General features: G+C 41.8%; 1 protein-coding gene and 1 pseudogene across 1 annotated transcript in view; both read right to left on the reverse strand.

The window, feature by feature from the left end:
* Positions 1–800: 800 nt before the first annotated feature.
* Positions 801–26875, reverse strand: part of ZDHHC15 (zinc finger DHHC-type palmitoyltransferase 15) — a 384007-nt gene continuing 357932 nt past the window's right edge. Inside the window, exon 12 of the mRNA XM_059679681.1 lies at positions 801–3468. The gene's annotated coding sequence lies outside the window, so the exon portion shown is untranslated. The remainder of the gene's footprint in view (positions 3469–26875) is intronic.
* On the reverse strand, positions 13825–15350 carry LOC132225244 (actin, cytoplasmic 2-like; annotated as a pseudogene).

The raw sequence follows: 26875 nt of genomic DNA on the forward strand, positions 1-26875 counted from the left end.
TATAAAATGCATACTTTCAGATTTTGGATACAGTGGGACTCTTCTGAAATGTGATCTTGCCCTTATTGCTCTCAGTGTTCCAAGCTGCTCCATGGTAATTGCAATACTGAGAAGGCAAGTCACTCTAACAGTGTGCACTAGACATGGGAACTGAGTTTTGCTCCAGACAGCTATGTGCTTTTGGAGGGCACTTCATTTATTTTACCCTTAATTTTCCCAGCTGTACCATGGGTAAATAATTTCTATTCTATTTCCAAGGACATAGTTGGAATTAATGGGAAAACATTAATAAAGTACTCAAAGCTCTGCAATAACAAATCAGCAATGAATACATGGAAGAATGGAGAACACTGGTTTACGTAGAAATACTGTTATAGCTAAACTCTTCATTCTAGTCCTGCAATAACACATACAAGAGCACTAAAGATTACATAGCACCTTTTAGCTGTGGGATCCTAATGAGTGTCTTTGTTTTGCAAATGGGGAAGATTGGTACCAAAGATTGGGGAATGAGATCCCACAGAGGTTATTGGACGGGTCCCAAGGAAAAGCAGGCAAAGGAGTCAGATCAGGACATGATATTATATAGATATTCTATATATCAGTGGTTCTCAACCTTCCTAATGCCACGACCCTTTAATACAGTTCCTCATGTTGTGGTGACCCCCAACCATAAAATTATTTTCATTGCTACTTCATAACTGTAATTTTGCTACTGTTATGAATCATAATGTAAATATCTGATATGCTATATGTGTTTTCCGATGGTCGCGACTCACAGGTTGAGAACCGCTAGTCTATAAACTAGTGAGATCAAGGTGCTGAGATACAAATAAGGTTTCTTTATTTTGCTAAGCCCCCAGCTAAAACACTGATTTATTTGGCCTTTTGAAGACAGTGTAAATCTGTCAGCTTTGCATTATAGCTTTCCTGAGCTCTATGACCTGATTTATATGAGTGCTGATGCACTTCATGCATCAAAGTTCTTGATTTCTTTCTGACTTTGAATTATAGTTAGCAGCTATTCTGCCTAAACCCTTGGCAGAAGATGATAGATAGGAAAAGGAGAGTTGCTTTGAGGACCACTGGCTGTGGAGTAATAGGTCTACATTTAGAAAAAGGTGCATTTTTATATGAACAGAAGACAAGTCTTGTCCATCATAAGACCATGGGGATGGCCAAATAAGCTTTCACGAGAAACCTAAACAAGAGAATGTCTTGGAAGGACAGAGGAAGGGGAAAACTCTTCCAATCTGAACATATGCAATTTCATTGTGAAACCCAGATTGCATAGACTGCTTCTTTGAGAAGCAGTCCCTGATAGATTTAGTCATGTCTAGCATTTTCTCAAATGGTATGCTTGCCACAATCCATTTAATTTATGATAAAAGTCTTATCCTGACCAAAATTACCCAGAGGATCAAAATAATCAGGCATTTTGTTCTTTAAGTAGCTGGATTGATCACTTTTTCAAGTCCACTGGAACCTGAACACTGAATTATTTGTGGCAGGCAACTTTTTCTACTCAATAAGGTTTTAGGGAAAATAATTTAGTAAACCTAACATCCCTCTAGGAACTCAACTCCTTGATATTGTAAGATGACCATAACACTCATTGATCTCTGTAAGAGTTGGGACTTCTATTATGAACAGCTGGGCACAAGAGCACAGCTTGAGAAATACCCTTAGGTATCCTATATAATAAAAGCCTAATATGCTAAGTGTCCAGTGACCAGTCAACTGTTCAACCAATCAAAGCATAATATGCTAATGATATGCTAAGGCCGCTCAACCACTAGCTATGATGTGCACTGATCACCAGGGGGCAGACACTCCAACTGGTAGGTTAGCTTGCTGCTGGGGTCCAGCAGATCAGGACTGGGCATAAAGGGCTGGACATGCCCTGGAGCCCTCCTGTGGTCACTCCCTGGCCCTGATCATGCACCAGTGGAGTCCCTCAGCCTGGCCTGTGCCCTCTCGCAATCTGGGGCCCCTTGGGGGATGTTACAGAGCCAGTTTCGTCCCAATCCCACAAGCTACTCCCCTCGGGAGGGAGGGCGCCAGATGCAGGGCAGTGTGAGCCTCTCCCTATTGGGACTGATAGGATGTGAGCCCACAGCATGTGCAGTGGGGCCAGGATGAGCAGGAGTGGCAGGTAGGAGCTGCAGACGGCGTTGGACTGGAGGTTTTGGCCCAATCCCTGCAGGCCACCCGAGGGACCCCACCCATGCACGAATTTGTGCACTGGGCCTCTAGTTATTACTACAAAGAAGCAGCATTAGTGTCCATACTCATTGATTCAGGCACTAGGACTAAAAGAAAGAATGATTATAAATAAATTGGGAAATAGATGTTGACTGTATTAATGGCAGAATTACCATTGAAACAAAAACAGGAAAAAAAAAGAGAAAAAAGGATTGTCATCTTACTATTAGATAGATTATCACTATCTGTATACAACCTTGCTGTGAAAACACAGATCTTTAGTGCTAATTCTAATGCCAATTTCAACTGTGAAATTTTATCCTGATGAATATTATTGAAATTAAACTTGAAAATCATTATTAAAACCCTTAACAAAATCCGTAGTCTGTAATTTAGGCTTATAGTTTATTTTTATCATGACAATAACTCATAAAGGCTAAAATAAAGCTAGGTGGCGAAGAAAATAAAAGTAATTAAATAATTTTACCACAAGCTGGCATTGAAAGTCTGTAAAACACTAATTATTATGTTTAATAGAGTGGAAATCTGATCTGAACTTACTTTCAGGAACACCACATGTCTATGACAGAGATCAGGTTTTACATTTACATTGTTGTTCAATTCCCAATTTGATTATAGTCTGTTGAATCTTGAATTTTAGATACCTGATATAGGGGTGGTGTTCACAGCTCAGCATATATTTAAATTGCTATTTAGGAAAAAAAACATGATTGAATAAAAACTTCAGATTTTTAAAAACTTGATTTTCACAACACCACAGCAGAATTATGTGTAAATGTACTGCACATATGCATGCTTGTAAATGCACATGCACACAAATAGCAAATGTAGTCTTGTAGTCTGACTACTTTCAATACCACAAAGACCCTATAGATATGATTAATGGACTTTCCAGGGGAGTTAAAGACTCTATGAAAATCTTTTTAATTCCACTTTATCTTACAAGAAGAATGAAAAGAGTCTTTGGAAAGATATATATGCAATTAGGCTTTCACAGTTTAGGGAAGGAAAAAGGAAGAAAGATAGAGTGAAAGATCATATTTAATTAACTGCTACAGGATTGATGAAGTCAGTGAGTAAATTAAATTACTTGTAAAGTTCAGAAACACCTATCTGCACAGCAAGTATTTGATAAAAATGCTTTTATATTGTGAAGCTTTCAATGCGCCATGGTGACTTATTTTGAAGATTCGAATGGTTCCCAATATTGAACTCTGTAAGCTTCATGGGAGATAGTGGGTCCTGGGAATAAAAAGAAGAAATCCACACATGAGATGAATAAAAATATATACAACAGTAACATCTATTGACAATAATGTGCAACTTTTAAAATCCTATCTAATAATAGAGAAGCGTGGTAATTAACCATAACTTCGCTACCCTTCCCATTGGCTAATCAGCAAGATATGCAAATTAACTGCCAGCCAAGATGGCGGCCGGCAGCCAGGCAGCTGAAGCGAACATGAGGCTTGCTTGCTCCAGTGATGGAGGAAGCCAAGGTTCCCCGCCTGCTGCAGCCCAGCTCTGAGCTCCAGATGCAACAATGTTGCAATTATAGAACCTAAACAAACCCCAGGTACCTGCTTTCAGCCACCAGCAGGCTCAGAGCTTAGAGCTCCAGTGATGGCAACAGAGTTTCAATTATAGAATCTAAACAAACCCAGATACCTGCATTCAGCCAGCAACGGCCTCAGAGTTGGAGCCGGCTCTCAGCTCCAGTGACAGCTATAGAAGGTAAATAAATCCCAGAATAAAAAAAAAAAAGAAAAAAGGAGAGGCTGGGAGCTTCAGTCGCCCACCAGCTGCAAACAGCCATCATCCCCTCATCCAGGCTCGCCAGGTACCCAAGCGGGACCCCCACCCCGATCTGGACACCCTTCAGGGTAAACCAGCCGGCCCCCATCCATGCACCAGGCCTCTATCCTATATAGTAAAAGGGTAATATGCAAACTGACCTTAACAGCAGAAGGACTTGGAATGACTGATCACTGTGACACACACTGACCACCAGAGGGGAGATGCTCAATGCAGAAGCTGCCCTCTGGTGGTCAGGTCGCTCTCACATGGGAGGAGCTCTGCTCAGCCACAAGCCAGGCTGATGGCTGCCAGTACAGTGGTAGTGGTGGGAGCCTCTCCTGCCTCCTCAGCAGCGCTAGGGATGTCCGACTGCAGTTTAGGCCTGCTCCCCGCTGGCAAGTGGACATCCCCCGAGGGCTGCTGGGCTGCCAGAGGGATGTCTGATTGCCATCTTAGGCCCAATCCCCCAGGGAGCGGGCTTAAGCCAGCAGGTGGTCATCCCCTGAGGGGTCCCCGACTGCAAGAGGACACAGGCCAGGCTGAGGTACCTCCTCTCCCCCTTGAGCGCACAAATTTTTGTGTACCGGGTCTCTAGTTATGTTTATAAAGAACATGGACCAGCATTAAAAGTATTAAGTAATAAACCAGAATGCAAAATTATATATGCAATATTATAATTATTTTACCCCAGAAATTGTATCTGGAACAGAAGTCTAAGGAAGTACACTAAATTGTTGCAAGCGGTAAATTCATGAGTAATTTATTTTTATTTTCTCTACTTTCTACTTGTATTTTTCACATTTTCTCCAGTAAATACATAGTAATTTCATAGTGCAAAACATTTTTTTAAAATTCAGATGGAAATAACATGAGCTTTAGAATTGGGCAATTCTGAATTTGAATTCTAGCTTTGCTACTTGTTATTTCTTTGACTCTGTTTAAATAATAACAATGGACTTTAGTTTCTTCATCTGTAATCCTATATAATAAAAGAGAAACATGCAAATTAGCCATCCCTCTGCTATGCTCAAGCCACGCCTACCAGCCACACCCACCAGCCAATCAGAGTGATTATGCAAATTAACCCAAAAAAAGATGGTGGTTAATTTGCATACGCAGGTGTCAGGTGCCCCAGGAGGCGATGGCGGCTGGGGCCTTGAGCTCCCGGGACTTTTGCCAGTCAGGGAGCTGAGGCTGCCCGCACTAGCCACGCCCATGGGCTCCTGGGACCTTGCTGGTGGAGAGCGGGAGGTTTGGAGGGCTTAGCAGAGCAGGAGACCACTGGACATAGAGCAGAGCAAGAGAGAGGGCAACTTGGAGGGCGCAGTTCCCTCTGTCACCCCAGCTTCCTATCACAGCTGTGGAAACTGACAGCAGGGAGGAGGAAGTCCCACCCCCACAGAATCAGCCAGAATCAGCCATTGGTCAGACAGCTCTCAGCGGCCTGATAGGCAGGACTCTCATTCACCTGCATCTCAGACCATGACAATAGAGAGGTGGGACTATGTCTAAAGAACAACTGTTGATACAACATAGCTCTGCAGCCGAAAGATGCCAGCATTATCAACAGAAAGTGTCTTCAGAGCAGCGTGCATCTGATCTTGAAAGAAGGTGGCACCTGCAACAGGATGTATCTGAACACCAGCTACTGGAAAAACATCGCTCTAATGCTGAAAAACACTGGTGTTATCGACAGAAAATGTCTAAAGACCACCGTGCCTTTGAAGTTGAAAGAAGGCGGTGGCGACGACAGAATATGTCTAGAGAACAGTCATCAACAAGTACTACCAATTCTGGTAGGAACTGCCTTCTCAGTGAAAATGGAGTACATGACGATGCAATTCTCGAACATAGTTGTGGTGGAATGACTGTTCAATGTCAATTTTGCGTATCACTAAATTTCTCTGATGAAAAGCCATCCGATGGGAAATTTACTCGATGTTGTAGCAAAGGGAAAGTCTGTTCAAATGATATACATTTTCCAGATTACCTGGCATATTTAAAAAGATTAATGACAAAGGAAGATTCTAACAGTAAAAATTTTATGGAAAATATTTGTTCCATAAATAGTTCCTTTGCTTTTGCTTCCATGGGTGCAAATATTGCATCGCCATCAGGATATGGGCCATACTGTTTTAGAATACACAGACAAGTTTATCACTGTACTGGAACTTTACATTCTTTGGATGGTGTTTCTCAGAAGTTTGCTCAACTCTATATTTTGGATACAGCCGAAGCTATAAGTAAAAGATTAGCAATGCCAGAAAACTAAGGTTGCTCAGAAAGACTCATTATCAACATCAACAACCTCATGCATGAAATAAGTGAATTAACAAAATCATACAAGATGTTACATGAGGTAGAATAGGAAGCCCAATCTGAAGCAGCAGCAAAAGGTATTGCTCCCACAGAAGTAACAATGGCGATTAAATACGAGCGTAACAGTGACCCAGGTAGATATAATTCTCTCCGTGTAACCAAGGTTGCTGTCATATTCAGAAAAAAAGATGGAGAACCTCCTTTTGAAAGGGACTTGCTCATTCATTGTAAACCAGATCCCAATAATCCCAATGCCACTAAAATGAAACAAATCAATATCCTGTTTCCTACATTAGATGCAATGACATATCCTATTCTTTTTCCACATGGTGAAAAAGGCTGGGGAACAGATATTGCATTAAGACTCAGAGACAACAGTGTAATTGACAATAATACTAGACAAAATGTAAGGACACGAGTCACACAAATGCAGTATTATGGATTTCATCTCTGTGCGGGACACATTCAATCCTATTTTAAATGCAGGAAAATTAACTCAACAGTTATCATGGATTCATATTCAAAAATGGAGGCCAATCGGATAAATTTCATCAAAGCAAACCAATCTAAGTTGAGAGTTGAAAAATATAGTGGTTTGATGGATTATCGCAAATCTAGATCTGAAAATGACAGTGTGCCAATTAGTAAAATGATAATACTTCCATCATCTTCTGAGGGTAGTCCCAGAAATATGCAGCAGCGATATCAGGATGTTATGGCAATTGTAAAGAAGTATGGCAAGCCCGATTTATTCGTAACCATGACATGCAGCCCCAAATGGGCAGATATTGCAAACAATTTACAACACTGGCAAAAAGTTGAAAACAGACCTGACTTGGTAGCCAGAGTTTTTAATATTAAGCTGAATGCTCTTTTAAATGATATTTGTAAAGTCCATTTATTTGGCAAAGTAATAGCTAAAATTCATGTCATTGAATTTCAGAAATGCAGACTGCCTCATGTTCACATATTATTGATATTAGATAGTGAGTCCAAATTAAGTTCCTCTAATTAATTCCCTTTCAATGTGCATGAATTTTGTGCACCGGGCTACTAGTATAAGAATAATAGGCATACCAAAAGAAGAGAGGTAGAAAGGAATGAAGAGCCTATTCAAACAAACAGTTGATGAGAACTTCCCAAACCTATGGAAAGAACTAGATCCTTGAATCCAAAAAGCAAACAGAACACCTAATTATATCAGTCTTCTCCAAGGCACACTGTATTAAAATTGTCAAAAATTAATGACAAAGAATTCTCTAGACAGCCAGGGAAATGAAAAAAGTAACCTATCAAGGAAAAGCCCATTAGATTATCATTGACTTCTCAGCAGAAATTCTACAAGCTAGAAGAGAGTGGAACCAAACATTCAAAGTTCAGAAAGACTAAAATTACTAGCAAAAAAAAGATATATTCAGGAAAGTTATCCTTTAGATATGAAAGAGAAGTAAAGACCTTTGCAGACATACAGAAGCTGAGGCAATTTTCCACCAGAAGACCTCTACTGCAGAAAACTATTAAGGGGTTATTCTACCAAAGAACAAAATGTTAAAAAATCTACAAGTAATATCAGCCACAAACTCACAGAGTAAATAGGGATAATTTATGACAACAAAAACAAAAAGGGGGGGGGATAAAGTTTTTAATTTACAAAGGGGGATGGAGATGAGATGCATTCAAAAGAAAAAGGACTACTATATACCAAATACCGTATATGAAACTTCCTTTTTCATAAACATGATGGTAAACACACACACACACACACACACACACACACACACACACACACACAAAAGCACACACACAAAAAACCTGATGCACATAACTTAAATAAAAAGCAAACAGAGGAAAATAGTATGGAACCACCAAACAAAACTAACAGACAGAAACACAAAGGAAAACATGGAAACAACCAAAGTGTATGTTGATAGATGATTGGATAAAGAAGATGTGGTACATATCTGCAATTGAATACTACTCAGCCATAAGAAAAGATGAAATATGCCATTTGCTATAACATGGGTGGACCTTGAGAATATCATGGTAAGCAAAATAAGTCAATCAGAAAAATCTAAGAACCATATGATTTCACTTATATGTGGAATACAAAACTGAAACTTATAGACACAAACAACAGTATGGTGGTTACCAGAGGGAATGGGTGTGGGGGTGTAGTTAAGGGTAAAGGAGGCCAAATATATGGTGAAAGAAGATAATCTGGCTTTGGATGATGGGCACACAATGCAATATACAGATCATGTATCACAAAAACATACACCTGAAACTTATATGATCTTATTAACCAATGTCATCCCAATAAATTTAATAGAAAATCAATTCTAACATGTTCTTATTATAAAAGCAACCCATGTTTATCATAGAATAATAGCAATTATAGAAAAGGAACAAAGAACAAAATGACCTATAATGTTAGATACTGTTTTCTATGGCACCCTTTCATTCATTCATTTAACAAATACTTATTAAATATTTAGCATGTTTTAGGGGATGGCATTAAAATGTGAACAAGACATAGTCACTGCCCTCTAGTGTGGGAGACAGACAAATAAGTAGACTATTACAACACAGAACAAAAGTGCTCCCATAATATTATGGTAGCACCATGGTAGCACCCAAAAGGTTATCATCGACTTCTCAGCAGAAACTCTACAAGCTAGAAGAGAGTGGAACCAAATATTCAAACTATGGAAAAAGAGAAATTACTAGCCAAAATTAATGTAACTCAGCCATGGAGGTCAGTTAGTGGTAAATGATGTGAAAGCTTTAACTTGGAGAATGATATAGCCAGCTGATGGAGAATGGGATGGAGGAGGTGGTAAGTTGCTGAGGAAGCATCTCAATAACCAGAAACATCAGGGACATGTTTGATGAACTGAAAGAACTAAAGTGTGGTTCAATCATAGAGTGTTGGGATAGAACTAGTGAATAGGAAGCTACAAAGTTGAGAAATATGAGAGATGAACCTGGAGAGATGAACAGGGGCTGGATTATGAAAGGGATTGTAAATCATGGAGTTCAGGCTATGCTGAAGCCAATGAATGAGCCATTACAGAGATTTGAGTTTTTCATTTTTTTTAGTTGCTTTATGGAGACCAGACCAGAAGAAGGGAAAGATTGGAGGCAGTGAAACCAGTTAAGATGAGATTGCACTAATATAGCTGACACATGATCTGGGGTCATGGTAATCAGGATAGAGAAAAGTACACCGCTTTCAGAGAGATTTAGAAAGTACAATGAACACATCTTGGTGATTAATTAGATGTGAGTGGAAGATGAAGGAGAGAGAACAAAACAGAATATATTTTTAGGTGGGTAAAGTGAAAGGCACTTGGTTATTTAGTTCTGGAGCTCAGAAAAGAGGAGACCTATGGTGGTAGGGAGAAGGAAATGAGATTGTAGGAAGTTTGAGAGAAACATGAGAAAAAGATTTTTAATTTTACTTAAACACACTGTTTAAAATTTAAATACAGTGAAATTAAATTTTGTTTTTGTACAGTTCTATGAGCTTTTGCACATGCAAACAATCTTGTAACCACTATCTCAGATAGACTATAGAATCTTCCCTGTCCCTTAACCCTGAGCACTAATTAGTTTTCTCTCCCTATATTTTTGTCTTTCTAAAAAATGTCATACAAATGGAATCATACAGTTTGCAGACTTTTGAGACTGTGTTTTCATGCAGCATAATGCATTTTAGCTTTATCTATGTTGCTGCAAGTATCATTTCATTTGATTGTTAAGTAGTATAGTTGGTTTAACCATTGGCCCATTGAAGAACATTTGTTTTGTTTTTCAGTTTGGGGCTATAAATATTCAAACAAATTTTTATGTGAGCACAGGTTTTACCTTTGGGGAAAATACTGAGGACTGGGATTACAGGGTCATGTAGTAAGTTTACGTTTAATTTTATAAGAAAACTAGAGGCCTGATGTACGAAATTCATGCACAGGTAGGGTCCCTAGGCCTGGTCAGTAATCAGGGCTGGTCAGGTTCCCCGCCTCCCCACCTCCCCGCCTCCTCGCCTCCCTGCCTTCCCACCTTGTCCTTCCCTCACCACCTGTGCACTGCCACCACCATGCAGTTCCTGCCCCATCCCCCCCGCCTCCTCCTTCCCTTGCTCCCTCAGTGCCCTACCATGCTCTGCCCCATTCCTTGGTGGTCAGTGCACATCAAGCGAGTGATCGAACTCCTGGTCTTCCGGTCGAACTCCTGAGGGGGATACTTTGCACTAGTGGCCTGGTGCACAAAATCCGTGCACATTAAAAGGGGATTAATTAGAGGAAATATTTTAATATTGTTGTTTGCCCTTTCTCTATAATAGAAGTGTCAGAGATGAAAGAAAATTAGGAAAATGTATATGAAAATCTTTCTGTCAGAGTCTGGGGCGCACTGCGGGACCCAGAGTCAAGTCCCTGCACACCCGTGGAACCTCAAAATTGCACAAGACCCAGACCCAGCCTGCCCCACTCCCATTGGGCAAGATCCAGACCCGGCCGGCCCCACCTTTGTCAAGCCCCGCCAGGCGGAAGCCGCAGCCTCAGGGCCCCCATCAAGCACCACCAGGCGGAGGGCACAGCCTCAGGTCTCCTGGTCCGGTGCTGGTGGGGCACAGCCTCAGGTCCCCCGGTGCATGCCAAGCGGGGGCGCAGCTTCAGGTCCCCCAGCACACCCTCAGGTCCCCGGGCCCAGCGCCAGGCCAGGGGGTACAGCCTGAGGTCCTCTGGCCTGGGCCGGGGCAGGGGGCATGCCTTGAGGTCTCTGTCAAGCCCTGCTGGGTAGGGGGTGTGGCCTCAGGTCCCCCAGCCTGGGCCAGGGGGGTGCGGCCTGAGGTCCCCCATCAAGCCCCACATGGCAGGGGGCGCAGCCTCAGGTCCCATGGCCCGGCGCTGGGGCAGGGGGTGCAGCCTGAGGTCCCTGCTGATTGCTTGTTAAGGCTCATTACAGGAACTCGGCCTCCGCTGTGGGCGCAGCCATCTTGTGTTATGGAATTCCTGCCTACACTGTTTCCAGGATGCTTTTTATTTCTTCTTTGATCTCTTTGGAAACCCAATCGTTGTTTAATAGCATGCTATTTAGCCTCCAAGTGTTTGATTTCTTGGTGATCCTCTTTTTCTTTCCTCTGGGGGTTGTTTCTTTGTCTCCCCATTATTGCTCTCACCAAAGGATCTTGGTGTCTAGTCGCACTGGGCCTGTGACTGCAGTGGCAGGCTTGGTGGCAGGTCACATGGTCACTAGGCCTGGGGTCGATGAGTTGGGCTTGGTGGCGATTCATGCAGTCACGGCATCCAGGGTTGCTGTGTGAGGCACCCGTGTTGCTATGCAGGGCTTGGCTGCTCATGTGCGGTTGTGGTGCCTGGGGTTGCTGCATTGGGCTCGGTGGCGGCCTGTGTCTGGGGTTGTTCCGTTAAGCACCTGGGTTTCTGTGTGTGGCTTGTCTGTTCACTTGTGGATAGGGTGCCCAGGTTTGCTGCGTAAGGCTTGGCTGTTCATGTGTGTCTGTGGCACCAGGGCTAAAGCATCTGGCCAGCTGGAGGGGAGTGCTGTGGAACTCACAGGAGCCTACAGCTGGGGAGGCTGGAGTGTCGGTGTTTGTGGGTTCATAGCCGAGGCAGTAGGCCTCTGGCTGGAGTCGCTGTAGGGTCCTGGGTGGTGTCCAAGGGCACCCTGGGTGGAGGTGAGGCAGAGCTCCCAGTCACAGCAGCTCTCCTCTTCAAGATGGCACAGCCTCTGCCTAAATTCACTTATTAAATCTAGCAGTCTTTTGTAGAACCTTTATGGTTTTCTAAGTAAAATATCATGTCATCTTCAAATAATGACACTTTTACTTCCTCCTATCCAATTTGGATGCCTGTTATTTCTTCTTCTTGTCTGATCACTGTGGCTAGGACATCCAGCACCATGTTGAATAAGAGTGGCAAAAGTGGGCATTCCTGTCTTGTTCCTGTTCTTAGGGGAAATTGTTTTAGTTTTTGCCCATTTAGTATGATGTTGGCTGTAGGTTTGTCATATAAGGCTTTTATTATATTGATGTATGATCCCAGTATTCCCACTTTGCTGAGAGTTTTCATCTAGAAAGTGTGTTGGATTTTGTCAAATGCTTTTTCTGCATTGATTTATATGATTATGTGATTTTTGTCTCTCAGTTTGTTTATGTGAAGTATCACATTTGTTGATTTATGGATATTGTACCATCCTTGCATCCCCAGAATAAATCCCACTTGGTCATGGTATATGATCTTTCTAATGCAGGGGTGGGCAAACTTTTTGACTCGAGGGCCACAATGGGTTCTTAAACTGGACTGGAGGGCCAGAAAAAAGCATGGATGGAGTGTTTTTGTGAACTAATATAAATTCAAAGTAAACATCATTACATAAAAGGGTACGGTCTATTTTTTCAATAGTTTTATTCATTTCAAACGGGCCGGATCTGGCCCGCGGGCTGTAGTTTGCCCACGGCTGTTCTAATGTCATGCTGGATCTGATTTGCTAGAGTTTTGTTGATGATTTTAGCATCTATGTTCATCAAGGATATTGGCCTGTAGTTCTCTTTCTTTTTGGTTTCTTCATCTGGTTTTGGAATTAGGGTAATGCTGGCTTCATAGAAAGAGCTTGGAAGTGTTCCTTCCTCTTGAATTTTTTGAAATAGTTTGAGGAGAATGGGTTTTAGTTCTTCTTTAAATGCTTGCTAGAACCCCCCCCCCCGTGAAGCCCTCCAGAATAGGGCTTTTGTTTGCTGAAAGATTTTTGATTACTGCTTCAATTTCTTCAGTAGTTATCAGCCTATTCAAGTTTTTTTTTGTGTGTGTGTGTGTGGCTGCATTATTTTTTCCTTTTTTAAAATTTCTTTATTGATTAAGGTATTACATATGTGTCCTTATCTCCCCCATTACCCCCCAACTCCCCCCACTCATACCCTCACCCCCCCACCCCCTGTTGTCTGTGTCCATTGGTTAAGCTTATATGCATGCATAGAAGTCCTTTGGTTGATCTTTCCCCCTTACCACCACCCTATCCTACCTTCTCTCTGAAGTTTGATGGTCTGATTGATGCTTCTCTGTCTCATTATATTCCATAAATGAGTGAGATCATGTGATATTTATCTTTCTCTGACTGGCTTATTTCACTTAGTATAATGCTCTCCAGTTCCATTCATGCTATTACAGATGGTAAGAACTCTTTTTTTTAAATCTTTTTTACTGCAGCACTTTTATTTTCCTCACAATGACGGGTTGCTGGGGCCTAATGTTCTCACATGACAGTAGAAAACCAAAATTTCTCATTTCTGAAAGAATCGCGTACAAAAGCCTTACATAAATTAAGGAAATTCAAACCGTTTTCTAACTTAAGGCAAGTAACAGCCCAGGTGTTCTGGCAGGAACATCAACTAAGAAAGTAAAGTGGGCCCCATCTCTCAGACCCTCCCAACCCCATCCCGTGGGATGGCAGGGCAGAATGGTAATGGTGCAGGCACGTGCCAAACTCAGAGCTCCTGGAAAGGGCAGCTCCCACAGGCCAGTGCTCAGCACACATGAGGCCTTGCAGGCTCCCTGGGCCACTGGATTTCTCCTGCAGAAAAAAACATGTTCTCATCTCAGCCACCAAGTGACCGACGCGTGTATGTTTAAATGAAAGGTAAGTACAGGGCATTAAACATGTACCAAGGGAACAGGTAACTTGAATACAGGTCAACATTAGCAACCAGGCCTACAATCCAGTGCTGAGCTCAGATACAGGCTTCAAGGACAATTTCTTTTTGAAGGCGTGTTCCAGTTTCGGAGGCCAGCATGAGGTGTGCATTTGCCAGGGCAAACGGAGACTCACCCACTCATGCAGCAAATGCTACGCATCTGCCCGCAGTCTGTTCAGAAGCATTTGCAGTGGACAATGGAGGGGCCCATCTCGTCGTACTCTTATTTGCTGATCCACATCTGCTGGAAGGTGGAGAGCGAGGCCAGGATGGAGCCGCCAATCCACACTGAGTACTTGTGCTCCGGCGGGGTGATGATCTTGATCTTCATCGTGCTGGGCGCCAGGGCAGTGATCTCCTTCTGCATCCTGTTGGCGATGCCCGGGTGCATGGTGGTTCCACCAGACAGCACCATGTTGGCATAGAAGTCCTTTCGGATGTCCACGTCACACTTCATGATGGAGTTGAAGGTGGTCTCGTGGATTCCACAGGACTCCATGCCCAGGAAGGAGGGCTGGAAGAGTGCCTCCGGACACCGGAAGCGCTTGTTACCAATGGTGATCACCTGCCCGTCAGGCAGCTCATAGCTCTTCTCCAGGGAGGAGGAGAACGAGGCCGTGGCCATCTCCTGCTCGAAGTCCAGGGCGAGATAGCACAGCTTCTCCATGATGTCATGCACGATCTCCTGCTAGGCCGTGGTGGTGAAGCTGTAGCCAAGCTTGGTGAGGATATTCATGAGGTAGTCAGTCAGGTCTCGGCCAGCCAGGTCCAGATGCAGGATGGCATGTGGGAGGGCGTAGCCCTTGTAGATGGGCACCGTGTGCATGACCCCATCCCCAGAGTCCATGACGATGCCTGTGGTGCGGCCAGAGGTGTACAGAGACAGCACGGCCTGGCTGGCCACGTACATGGCAGGAGTGTTGAATGTCTGAACATGATCTAAGTCATCTTCTCACGGTTGGCCTTGGGGTTCAGAGGGGCCTCGGTCAGTAGCACCAGGTGCTCCTTGGTGGCCACATGCAGCTCGTTGTAGAAAGTGTGATGCCAGATCTTCTCCATGTCATCCCAGTTGGTGACAATGCCGTGCTTGATGGGGTATTTGAGGGTCAGGATGCCGCGCTTGCTCTGGGCCTCGTCACCCAAGTAGAAGTCTTCTGCCCCATGCCCACCATAATGCCCTGGTGCTGGGGGTGCTCAACTATGGACGGGAACATGGCTCGGGGGCATCATCCCCAGCGAAGCTGGCCTTGCACATGCCGGAGCCATTGTCGAGGACTAGTGCAGTGATCACTTCTCCCATGGCGACCTGAGAGGGCAGGATGGGGGGTGGGGCGCGGAGGCGCAGAGAGCAAGAGCAAGCAGAATGGAGAGGAGCGGGGAGCTGGCGCAGCAGCGCAGCAGCACAGCAGCATAGTATTCCATTGTGTAGATGTACCACAGTTTTTTAATCCACTCATCTGCTGATGGGCACTTAGGCTGATTCCAAATCTTACCTATGGTGAATTGTGCTGCTATAAACATAGGGGTGCATATATCCTTTATCATTGGTGTTTCTAGTTTCTTCGGATATATTCCTAGAAGTGGGATCACTGGGTCAAATGGGAGTTTCATTTTAGTTTTTTGACAAAACTCCTTACTATTCTCCACAGTGGCTGTACCAGTCTGCACTCCCACCAGTAATGCACAGAGGTTCCTTTTTCTCCGCATCCTTGCCAGTACTTGTCGTTTGTTAATTTGTTGATGGTAGCCATTCTGACAGGTGTGAGATGGTACTGCATTGTCATTTTGATTTGCATCTCTCATCTCTCAGATGATTAGTGACTTTGAGCATGTTTTCATATGTCTCTTGGCCTTCCTTCTGTCTTCTTTCAAAAAGTATCTATTTAGGTTCATTGCCCATTTTTTGATTGGGTTGTTTATCTTCCTTTTGTTAAGTTGTATGAGTTCACTCTAAGTGTTGGAGATTAAACCCTTATTGGTGATAACATTGGCAAATATGTTCTCCCATGCAATACACTTTCATGTTGGAAAAGAAGTAAAACTGTCCTTATTCGCAGATGATATGATACTGTACATAAAAAACCCTAAAGATTCCATCAAAAATTATTAGATTTAATAAATGAATTTGGCAATGTAGCAGGATACAAAATTAATGCCAAGAAATCTATGGTGCTTCTATACAACAATAATGAACTGACAGAAAGAGAGACTAAAAAAGCAATACTATTTATCATCGCACCAAAAAATTAAGATATTAAGATACCTAGGAATAAACTTAACTAAGGAGGTAAAAGACCTATATGTGGAAAACTACAGGACACTGAAAAAAGAGATAGAGGAAGACATAAACAAATTGAAGAAAATACCGTGTTCATGGATTGGTAGAACCAACATCAAAATGTCCATACTGTCCAAAGCAATGTATAGATTCAATGCACTCCCCATTAAATTACCAACGGCATATTTCACAGACCTAGAAAGAACTTTCCAAAAATTCATCTGGAATAAAAAAAGACCCCGAATACCTGCAGTGATCCTGAGAAAGAATAAAGTAGGTGGGATCTAAATACCAGATATCAAGCTGTATTACAAAGCCACTGTTCTCCAAACTGCCTGGTACTGGCACAAGAACAGACATATAGATCAATAAAATAGAATGGAGAACCCAGAAATAGACCCAAACCAATATGCTCAACTAATATTTGACACAGGAGGCAAGAACATACAATGGAGCCAATATAGTCTCTTCAATAAATGGTGTTGGGAAAATTAGACAGATACATGCAAAAAAATGAAACTAGGCCACCAACTTACACCATACACAAAAATAAACTCAAAATGGATAAAAGACTTAAACATAAGATGGGAGAGCCGCGGAGACCACGCCATCTTGAGTGGCTGTTTTTTGGAAACGTATACTGTACACCCAAAGACCCGGCATCCAGAGATCGGCTGCTAACCCGGAGACATGGGATCCGGGACAGCGCGACTACATGGAGTCCTGCTTCTCACGGAAAGCAGATCCAAGCAACAGCAGCCTCCTGATCACCACACCCTCTGTCTGAGGAACAGCAGCTGTACGTGAAGCCTCCCCCAACCAGCCAGAAGAGCCACCACAGCTGTGAACAGCACTCACCAGAGGATCTGCTGCCAACTGAAGAGCAGCTACTACCACAACCACCTGAGGAGCAACCACAGCCCAAGGAGCCACTGCTACCCAGGGAGCAGCCACTGAACGACTCAACATCTAGATATGTCAGTGAGATCAAACATGGGTAGACAAAGAAACCCCCAAAGGAAAGAAGATGAGGACTCACCAGAAAAGCAGCTAAGCGATAGAGAGGCATTCAACATAACAGAAAAAGAATTCAGAATAAGGGTCCTAGAGTGCATAAACCGGATGGAGGAAAAACTCAACAACTTATGCAAGAAGCAAGAAGAAACAGATGAAAAAATCAATAACTTAAGTAAGACCCAAGAAGAAATGAAGAGCGATATAGCTGCAATAAAAAACACCATTGAAAGTATCAACAATAGACTAGGAGAAGCGGAGGAGGAGAACCTAAGGGAGCTTTGGGACAACATGAAACAAAACAAAATACGAATAATAGGGGTGCCAGAACAACAGAAAGAGGAAGAAGGATTAGAAAACCTATTCGAAGAAATAATATTAGAAAACTTCCCTGAGGTGGGGAAGAAAAAAGTCACACAAGTACAGAGAGTCCCAAGAAAGATGAACCTGAAAAGACCCACAACAAGACACATCATAATTACCATGGCAAATGTTCAGGACAAAGAGAGAATCTTACAGGCTGCAAGAGAGAGATGGAGACTTACATACAAGGGATCTCCCATTAGATTATCAAATGATTTCTCAACAGAAACACATCAGGCCAGAAAAGAATGGATGGAAATTTACAAACTGATGCAAAGCAAAGGACTGAATCCAAGAATACTCTATCCAGCAAGGCTATCATTCAAAATTGAAGGGGAAATAAGAAGCTTCACAGACAAAAAAAGGCTAAGGGAGTTTATCACCACCAAGCCAGCAATGCAAGAAATGCTAAAGGGACTGGTGTAAAAAGAAGAAATAAAAAGCTCAGAAAGAAAACAGCCACACAAAAAAAAGAAATGGCTACAAACAAGTACCTTTCAATAATAACTTTAAACGTAAACGGACTAAATGCTCCAACCAAAAGACATCGAGTGGCTGAATGGATAAAAAAAATATGACCCATACATTTGCTGTCTACAAGAGACCCACCTCAGAAGGGACTCACACAGACTGAAAGTGAAGGGATGGAAAAATATCATTCATGCAAATGGAAATGAAAAGAAAGCTGGGGTAGCAATACTTATATTGGACAAAACAGACCTCAAAGTGGAGGCCATAACAAGAGATAAGGAAGGCCACTTCATAATACTAAAGGGATCAATACAACAAGAAGACATAACCCTGATAAACATATATGCACCCAATGTAGGAGCACCCAAATACATTAAAAAACTCCTGGAAGATATCAAACAATACAATCATAGTAGGGGACTTTAATACACCACTGACATCACTGGATAAATCCTCTGGACAAACAATCAGCAAAGAAACAGCAATCCTAAATGACTGACTAGATCAGATGGACTTAAGTGACATCTTCAGAACACTTCACCCCAAAGCCAAGGAATATACATTCTTCTCAAGTGCTCATGGGACATCTTCAAAAATAAACATAAGATGGGAAACTGCTGGGGTCCAACCCCAGCAGGTCCAGGGGTCCCCAAAGGTGTGGACAGAGTCGGCGAAGAAGGAATGACACAGAGACAGCGTTCAGTTGATCAGCAGCCTAGCCAGGATCTCTAGCCGAGTTCTGGTCAGGATCTCCAGAGAAGTTCTGGTTAGGATCTCCAGCCAGGTTCTGTGTCCATGTTCTCTTGCTTGGTTCTCCAGCCAGGTTCTCCTGACAAGTTCTGTTGCCAGGTTCTGTCCAGGTTCTTTTGCCATGTTCTCTCGCTAGGTTCTGTCTCTAGGTTCTGTGGCCAGTTTCTGTCCAGGATCTTTTGCCATGTTCTCTCCAGCGAAGTTCTTCTTTCTCTAGGTTCTGTGTAGGTTCTGTGTCTAGGTTCTGTGTCCTGTTGTCTTGTTACATCTGTATTTATACCAGTTGATTCCAATCCTATCAGTCTCTATTCCACAGGTTAGGGCGTTTCTTATCTTCACTCCAGGGAGCAAAGATTATGTAGCTTAAGCATGATTGTTCGTAGTTAAAGTGATTAATTACCCGCCTGGCACTTAGTTAAGGGGTTTTATTCCCTCCCTAACTTCAGGGGACAATCCCTACCTGGGGAAACAACCTTTCTCAGAGAGGTGACCTTGGTTAAAACACATAGTGCCAAGAAGGTGAGCAAACATATTAAGAACAGTATGCCATATATGCCAGGTCCCTTGAAACAGCAAGGATGGACCGGCTCCTGGCAGGAAACCATAAAAATACTATAGGGATTCACGGGCAGTAAAATATCAGACATATGCTGAAGGAATTTCTTCACTGATACTGCTCCTAGGGCAATGGAAACTAAAGAGAAAATAAACAAATGGGACTACATCAACATAAAAAGCTTTTGCACAGCAAAAGAAACCATCAACAAAATAACAAGAAAGCCCACTGCATGGGAGAACATATTCAGGTTTTTTTATTCTTCCTGATTGAGTTTTGGATGTTTGTATTTTTCTAAGAATATGTCCATTTCATCTGGGTTGTCCATTTGTTGAAAAAGAGCTGTTCATAGTATTTTTTCATAATTCTTTGTATTTCTGTGGGGCCAGTTGTTACTTCACCTCTTTCATTTCTGATTTTGTTTATTTGGGTCCTCTCTCTTTGCTTCTTGGTGAGCCTGGCTAGAGGTTCATTAATCTTGTTTATCCTTTCAAAGAACCAGCTCTTGGTTTTGTTGATCCTTTGTATTGTTTTTTTTTGTTGTTGTTGTTGTTCTCTATGTCGTTTATTTCCACTCTGATCTTTATTATTTCCTTCCTTTTGCTTACTCTGGGATTTTCTTATTGCTCTCTAATTCTTTGAGTTGTAGGGTTAGATAATATATTACCATTTTTTGTTTTGTTTATTGAGGTAGGCCTATGGAGCTATGGACTTCCCTATCAAGACTGCTTTCACTGTGTCCCATAGATTTTGGATTGATGTTGTTTTCATTGTTGTTTGTTACCAGGATACTTTTTATTTCTTCTTTAATCTCTTTGGTAACCCAATCACAATTTAACAGCATGCTATTTAGCCTCCAAGTGTTTAATTTTTTCATTGTTTTTATTGTAGTTGATTTCTAATTTTATGCCATTGTGATCTGAGAAGATGCTTGATGTGATTTCTATCTTCTTTATTAAATTTTTTTCTTTATTGTTTAAGGTATTACATGCTTCCTTATCCCCCATTGATTTCTATCTTCTTGAATTTGAAGAATGTTTGCCTGTTTCCCAATATGTGGTCTATCTTGAAAATGTCTGATGTGCAGTGAGAAGAATGTATATTCTGTAGCTTGGGGTGAAATGTTCGAAAGATGTCAATTCCATCTGATCTAGAGTCATTCAGGATTGATGTTTATTTGCTGATGTTTTGTTTAGAGGATTTATCCAGTGGTGTCTATGGGGTATTAAAGTCTCCTAATATGGCTGTATTGCTCTCTATCTCTCCCTTGATATCTTCCAGAATGTTTTTTTATGTATTTGGGTGCTCCTGTATTGGTTGCATATATGTTTACTAGAGTTATATCCTCTTGTTGAACCACTCCATTTAGTATTATGAAGTTGCCTTCCTTATCTCTTTTATGGCCTTCACTTTGAGGTCTAATTTGTCAGATATAAGTATTGCTACCCCAGCTTTTTTTTCATTTCCATTTGCCTGAAAAAATTTTTTTCCCATACCTTCACTATCAGTCTGTGTGAGTCCTTTGTTCTGAAGTGGTTCTCTTGTAGACAGCAGATATATGAGTCATGTTTTCTTATCCATTCAGCTAACCTATGTGTTTCTATTGGAGCATTTAATCCATTTACATTTAAGGTTATTATTGACTAGAGGTCAAGTGCATGAGATTTGTGCACTTGACAGGGAGCAGGGGGTCCCTCAGCCAGTCCTATGCCCTGTCACAGTCTGGGAGCCAGTGGGGGATGTCTGACTGATGACTTAGTCCCGGTCCCCTTGTGGTGAGGTCAGTTCACTTTAAGGTGACTAGTCATCCCACCATTCGGTTGATTTGCATATTAGGGTTTTATTATATAGGATAGGTACATGCTTGTCACCATTTTTATTCTTTATGCCTATGTTCCTTCTTCCTTTTCTATTTCTTCTTTTTACAGCAGTCCTTTTAGCATTTCTTGCATTGTTGTTTTGGTGGTACTAAACTCCCTTAGCCCTTTTTTATCTGTGAAGCTCTTGATTTCACTTTCAATTTTGAATGATAGCCTTGCTGTGTATAGTATTCTTGGATTCAGTTCCGTGCTTTGCATTACGTTCTATATTTCAATCCATTCACTTCTGGCCTGATGTGTTTCTGTTGAGAAATCAGTAGATAGTCCAATGGGAAATCCCTTATAGGTAAATATCTGTCTCTCTCTCTGGCAGCATTTAAGATTCTTACTTTGTCATTGGTGTTGGCCAATTTAATTATGATGTATCTTGGTGTAGGTCTTTTCTTGTTTGGAAATCGATGAGCTTCTTAGATTTGTGTTTTTTCTTACCAATATCATGGAAGTTTTCTGTCATTATTTCTTCAAACAGGTTTTCTATTCCTTGCTCTGTTTCCTCTCCTTCTGGCACCCCTATTATGCAGATGTTGTTTCATTTCATGTTGTCCCAAAACTCCCTTAGTCTCTCCTCCTGTTTTTCAAGGTTTGTTATTTCTCATTGCTGCTCTGCTTGGATTTTTTATCCTACCTTGTCTTCTAGCTCAGTGATGTGGTCCTCAGATTCTTCCAGTCTACTGTTGATGCTTTCTATTGTGCTCTTTATTGAAGCTATGTCATTCTTCATTTCTTCTCGGTTCTTCTTTATTTCACCTTGGTTCTTATATATGTTGTTGAATTTGTCTTCCATCCTTTTCAGTGTCCTTATGACCATTGCTCTGAATTCTTTCTTTGACAAATTGCTTGCCTCCATTTCATTTACATCCTTTTCCTGTGATTCTTCTTTTTCTTTCAAATGGGGGCTGTTTCTTTGTCTCCCCATTTTCACTCCTCTCAGTGTGTCTGGTTATGTGGCTCACTGTGTACCATGTTCAACAAAAGGCACAAAATACAATTCAACAAGACACAACACAGAGGGAACACAACACAAATGTATTCACAATACTGATATCTTCAAATAAAGGTGACCACCAGATAAAAGAGAATTACAGGAGAAAAAAAAAGAGTGCAAAAATGATATTGAGAAAAGGAAAAAAGGTAAGAGAGAAAAGAAAAAGAAGAAAAAATAAGTGGAAATATATATGTATATGGGGAGAAAACTCCACAAAACCAACAACTAAGCAAACTATGCAAACAACAAACACACTGATAAAAGAGGAGGGGAGTTGAATCTGAAGAGGCAGAGCTTATTTCCAGAAAGTAAGGTAAAGGAATTGAATGAATTGGAGAATGGCCAGGATTCACTATAGAGGAGGTAGAAAGAGAATGAGTGCATAAGAAGAAAAGTAAAAAAACCAAAATACTCAATTAAAAATAATAAAAATGTTAATAATTAAAATATATATCACTATATATATAATAAAGATAATTAAAAATTCCCCTTTCTTTAATATATCTATATATTCATCTATTTTTGTAAAAGGAGAATAAAGAGCAGATAGACCTGAGTTTGGTGAGTGAAACTAATTAAGCTATTAGTAGAATTTGAGAGCAAGGGAGGAGAGGAAAAACAAAAGCATAAAATAAAAAACAAAACAAAACTAACAACAAGAAAAAAATTGGCTAATGACGAAAGAGAAAAGAGAAGGGTGCATGGACTTGGAGCAGGGGAGAGGAAATTAGTTATATGAGTAAGCCAACAGAGACTACTATAATAGTAATACATCAATAAAGCAGATAGAGCAGATCAATTTTTAACAAGGAGTAAAAAGAAAGGAGAGAGAAAAAACTAAAGTAAGAGTAGGAGAAGAGAAACAGGATGAAAAAAGGGGGAAATGAGAAAGAAAGTGTTAGTATAAAGCAGCGGTTCTCAACCTGTGGGTTGCGACCCCTTTGGGGGGTCTAACGACCCTTTCACAGGGGTTGCCTAAGTACATCCTGCATATCAGATATTTACATTACAATTCATAACAGTAGCAAAATTACAGTTATGAAGTAGCAACGAAAATAATTTTATGATTGGGCGTCACCACAACATGAGGAACTGTATTAAAGGGTCGCGGCATTAGGAAGGTTGAGAACCACTGGTATAAAGGGTAAAATGTGATAGAGTAAAATAATGAGAAAAATAGAATGTAGAACATAACCCCTCCGCCCCGCGCCCCAAAAAAGGTAAAAGGTTAAAAAATTAAAAAATAATAAATAAAAATAGTAAAAAAAAAAAAAGAGAGAGAGAGAGAAAAAATTTTTAGTTTCTTAAGTAAAAGATAAAAAATAAAAAAGTGAAGTAGTGAAGTTCATTTGCTTCAGCTGACTTTTAATGTCCCATGGGGGCTGGTTTAAGACCCCTCTCTACTGTTCTGTCTACCATGTCTCAGTTTCCTGTTATGTAGTTAGCACTGTGTTGAAGTTCCCAGCGATCCACTGCTCCTCCATGTCAGATGCCACAGCCTTGCTTTCAGGTAGGTGGGATAAATCTGCTAGCTTTTTCCATCTGCTTTCAGTCATATTCACACAAGCATCTATTTCTGACACAGCCTCTAGGTGGCGGTGTTTTGTATTAGCTTTGGGGACCAAATGGCCCCTCAACCCAGTTCCCGAGGGCTCGCTGGGGGTATTTAAAATCTTTTGTTTCCCTGCCAGCTGAAGGCTGGGTGCAGCTGTGCTGCTAGGAGGGGTCTGGTCTCTCCATCCATGGATTGTCTCACCAGCTGTGTTTAATTTGCCAATTCTGCGTGGATATTATTAGATTCAGCTGTTTCTTCTATCTGCTCTGTGAGAAGGCACTGGACCCATCCACCTATTCAGCTGCCATTTTGTCTCCCCCTGGACAAACTTTTTAGGAGCCTGCAGCCGGGGAGGCTGGAGTCCCAGTGTTCATGGGTTCACAGCCAAGGCAGCTGGTCCCTGGCTGCTGTGGCTGTAGGGTCCTGAGTGGTGTCAGAGGTCTTCCTGGGTGTAGGTGAGGCTGGGCTCCTAGTCACAGCCACTCTCCCCTTCAAGATGGCAAGGTCTCTGGGGCAAAGCTGGCTGCCCTGGGAGAGATTTCAGCAGTAGCAGAGGCTGCCTGGCTAGGGGAGCCTGGTCTGCCAGTCCTCAACAGTCTTGTGGAATATTACTGTCCCTCACTCACACATACACACATACCCCACACATCCACACACTCCCATTTTGCTCTCTCACTCACACTCTCACCTCACTGAAGTCCTGTTGGCTGCCATCTTGGATCTCTGCCATTGGTATTTCAATAGGGATTGCATTGAATCTATAAGATTGCTTTAGTATGGACATTTTAATGATGTTTATTTTACCAATCCATGAACACGGTATATTCTTCCACTCATTTATATCTTCCTATATCTATTTTTTGTCCTGTAGTTCTCTGAGTACAGGTCTTTTACCTCCTTGGTTAAGTTTATTCCTAAGTATCTCAATTTTTTGTTGCAATAAGAAATGGTATATATATATATATTTTAGTTTATTTTTCTGAGAGTTCAGTATTGGTATGTAAAAATGCCATCGATTTCTGGGTGTTAATTTTGTATCCTTCTCTGTTGCCAAATTCATTTATTAAATCTAGTAATTTTTTTGTTGGAGTCATTAGGATTTTCTATGTAGCATATCATGTCATCTGCAAAAAAGAAGAAGTTTTACTTTCTCTTTTCCAATTTGGATCCTTTTTTTTTTTATCTTGTCTAATCGCCATGGATAGGACTTACAGTACTATGTTCAACAAGAGTGATGAACAAAAGTGTTGTCTTCTTAGTGGAAATTGTTTCAGTTTTAGTGCATTAGGTATGATGTAGGGCAGGGAGTCCTCAAACTATGGCCCACGGGCCACATGCAAATACAAATATTGTATTTGTTCCCATTTTGTTTTTTTACTTCAAAATAAGATATGTGCAGTGTGCATAGGAATTTGTTCATAGTTTTTTTTAAAACTATAGTCCGGCCCTCCAACGGTCTGAGGAACAGTGAACTGGCCCCCTGTTTAAAAAGTTTGAGGACCCCTGAGGTAGGGTGTAGGTTTTTCATATACTGTTATGGCCTTTTTATAGTGAGGTATGATCATTCTATTCCAGTGGTCAGCAAACCGCGGCTCACGAGGCACATGCGTCTCTTTGGCCCCTTGAGTGTGGCTCTTCCACAAAATACCATGTGTGGGTGCGCACGTACAGTGGGATTGAAACTTCGTGGCCCATGCGCAGAAGTCAGTTTTCGGCCTGGGTGAGTCTATTTTGAAGAAGTGACATTAGAAGAAGTGGGGGTGTCGGTTGGTCAGGCGACGGGAGACATGGTGCAGGTGGGCTACAGGATAGGCAGTGCGGGGGAGGCTCTTGAGATTCATGTTGATTTTTAACACCTGGAATAGTATTCCTGACTCATATAATCAACTGAAATAACTAGCTTTGCTGTTCTTTCCTTAATTGGGTCTACATATTTATGCGAACAATCATTTTCAAGCATGAACCTTATCAAGAGTAAATTGAGAAGTTGTCTTATTGATGAGAGCATGGAATCGTGTCTAAAATTAAGAACAGCAACATACAAACCTGACTTACCCAAACTTGCCAAGGAGATGCAAGGCCATTGTTCACATTAGTGTTTGTCAGTCAGTCATTGTCATGATTTAATTTTATGGATATTGTAAGGTAAATTGTAAGGAATTCAATTTTATCAATAAATAATGTTGTTATTAAGGATGATATCAAATTTTATTCAACTTACCTATAGTTTAACTAAGACTTAAAACTTTAAGTAAAATTTATTTGGAACAGGGGGTCCCCCGGGGGTGAGGACGACGGAGCCCAATGCACTGGGGCATCTGCATGCACGACTCCGGAGACCAGGTTCAGAGACACAGATCTAAGTTTATTGGGGAAGTACAGCCGTATATAAAGGGGTAAGCAGCCAATGCAATAGGGATACACTTGCTATGTTATCCAATGGGCATGAGGGTCAGGGCTAAGAGTAGGTGGCTCCTGGAGATTTGTCAGGCAGGCGTTGCCACTTCATGGTGTGCCAAGGAAGCCTGTTCACTGGAGTGTACTCACAGCGTTGCTTCGGCCGCAGCACTGAGATAAATCTCTTGAGCTCTACCCATATCTCCCCCTTCCCTTTTTATAAGCGCCTGCTGGATGTGGATAGTCATAGCTTGCTGTGCATCCATTCTTTGGATCATGGAGTAAAAGCAACGAAACAAGCAGAATGCAAGGAGGCCTCCTGCTGCTAGGACGGCCCATATGAATATGTTAGCGGATTTAACCAGGAGGTTAGACAGCTGAGGGCATCACTTAAGAAACTAAACTCAACGGGTTTCACTCGGGTATTGTTGATTCTTAGGATTTCTCGCTGGAGCTGATAGGTGCTGTTTAGGAATGCCTTGCTGAATGGACCTTTAAGGAGATTTGCTAAATTTTTGCGCTCCCAGGAGGCATTTCTCACTGGAATGGGCATTACACAGATGGCAGCGTATCTTA

The sequence above is a fragment of the Myotis daubentonii genome, chromosome X (assembly GCF_963259705.1).
Source record: "Myotis daubentonii chromosome X, mMyoDau2.1, whole genome shotgun sequence".
Classification (NCBI taxonomy): Eukaryota; Metazoa; Chordata; class Mammalia; order Chiroptera; family Vespertilionidae; genus Myotis; species Myotis daubentonii.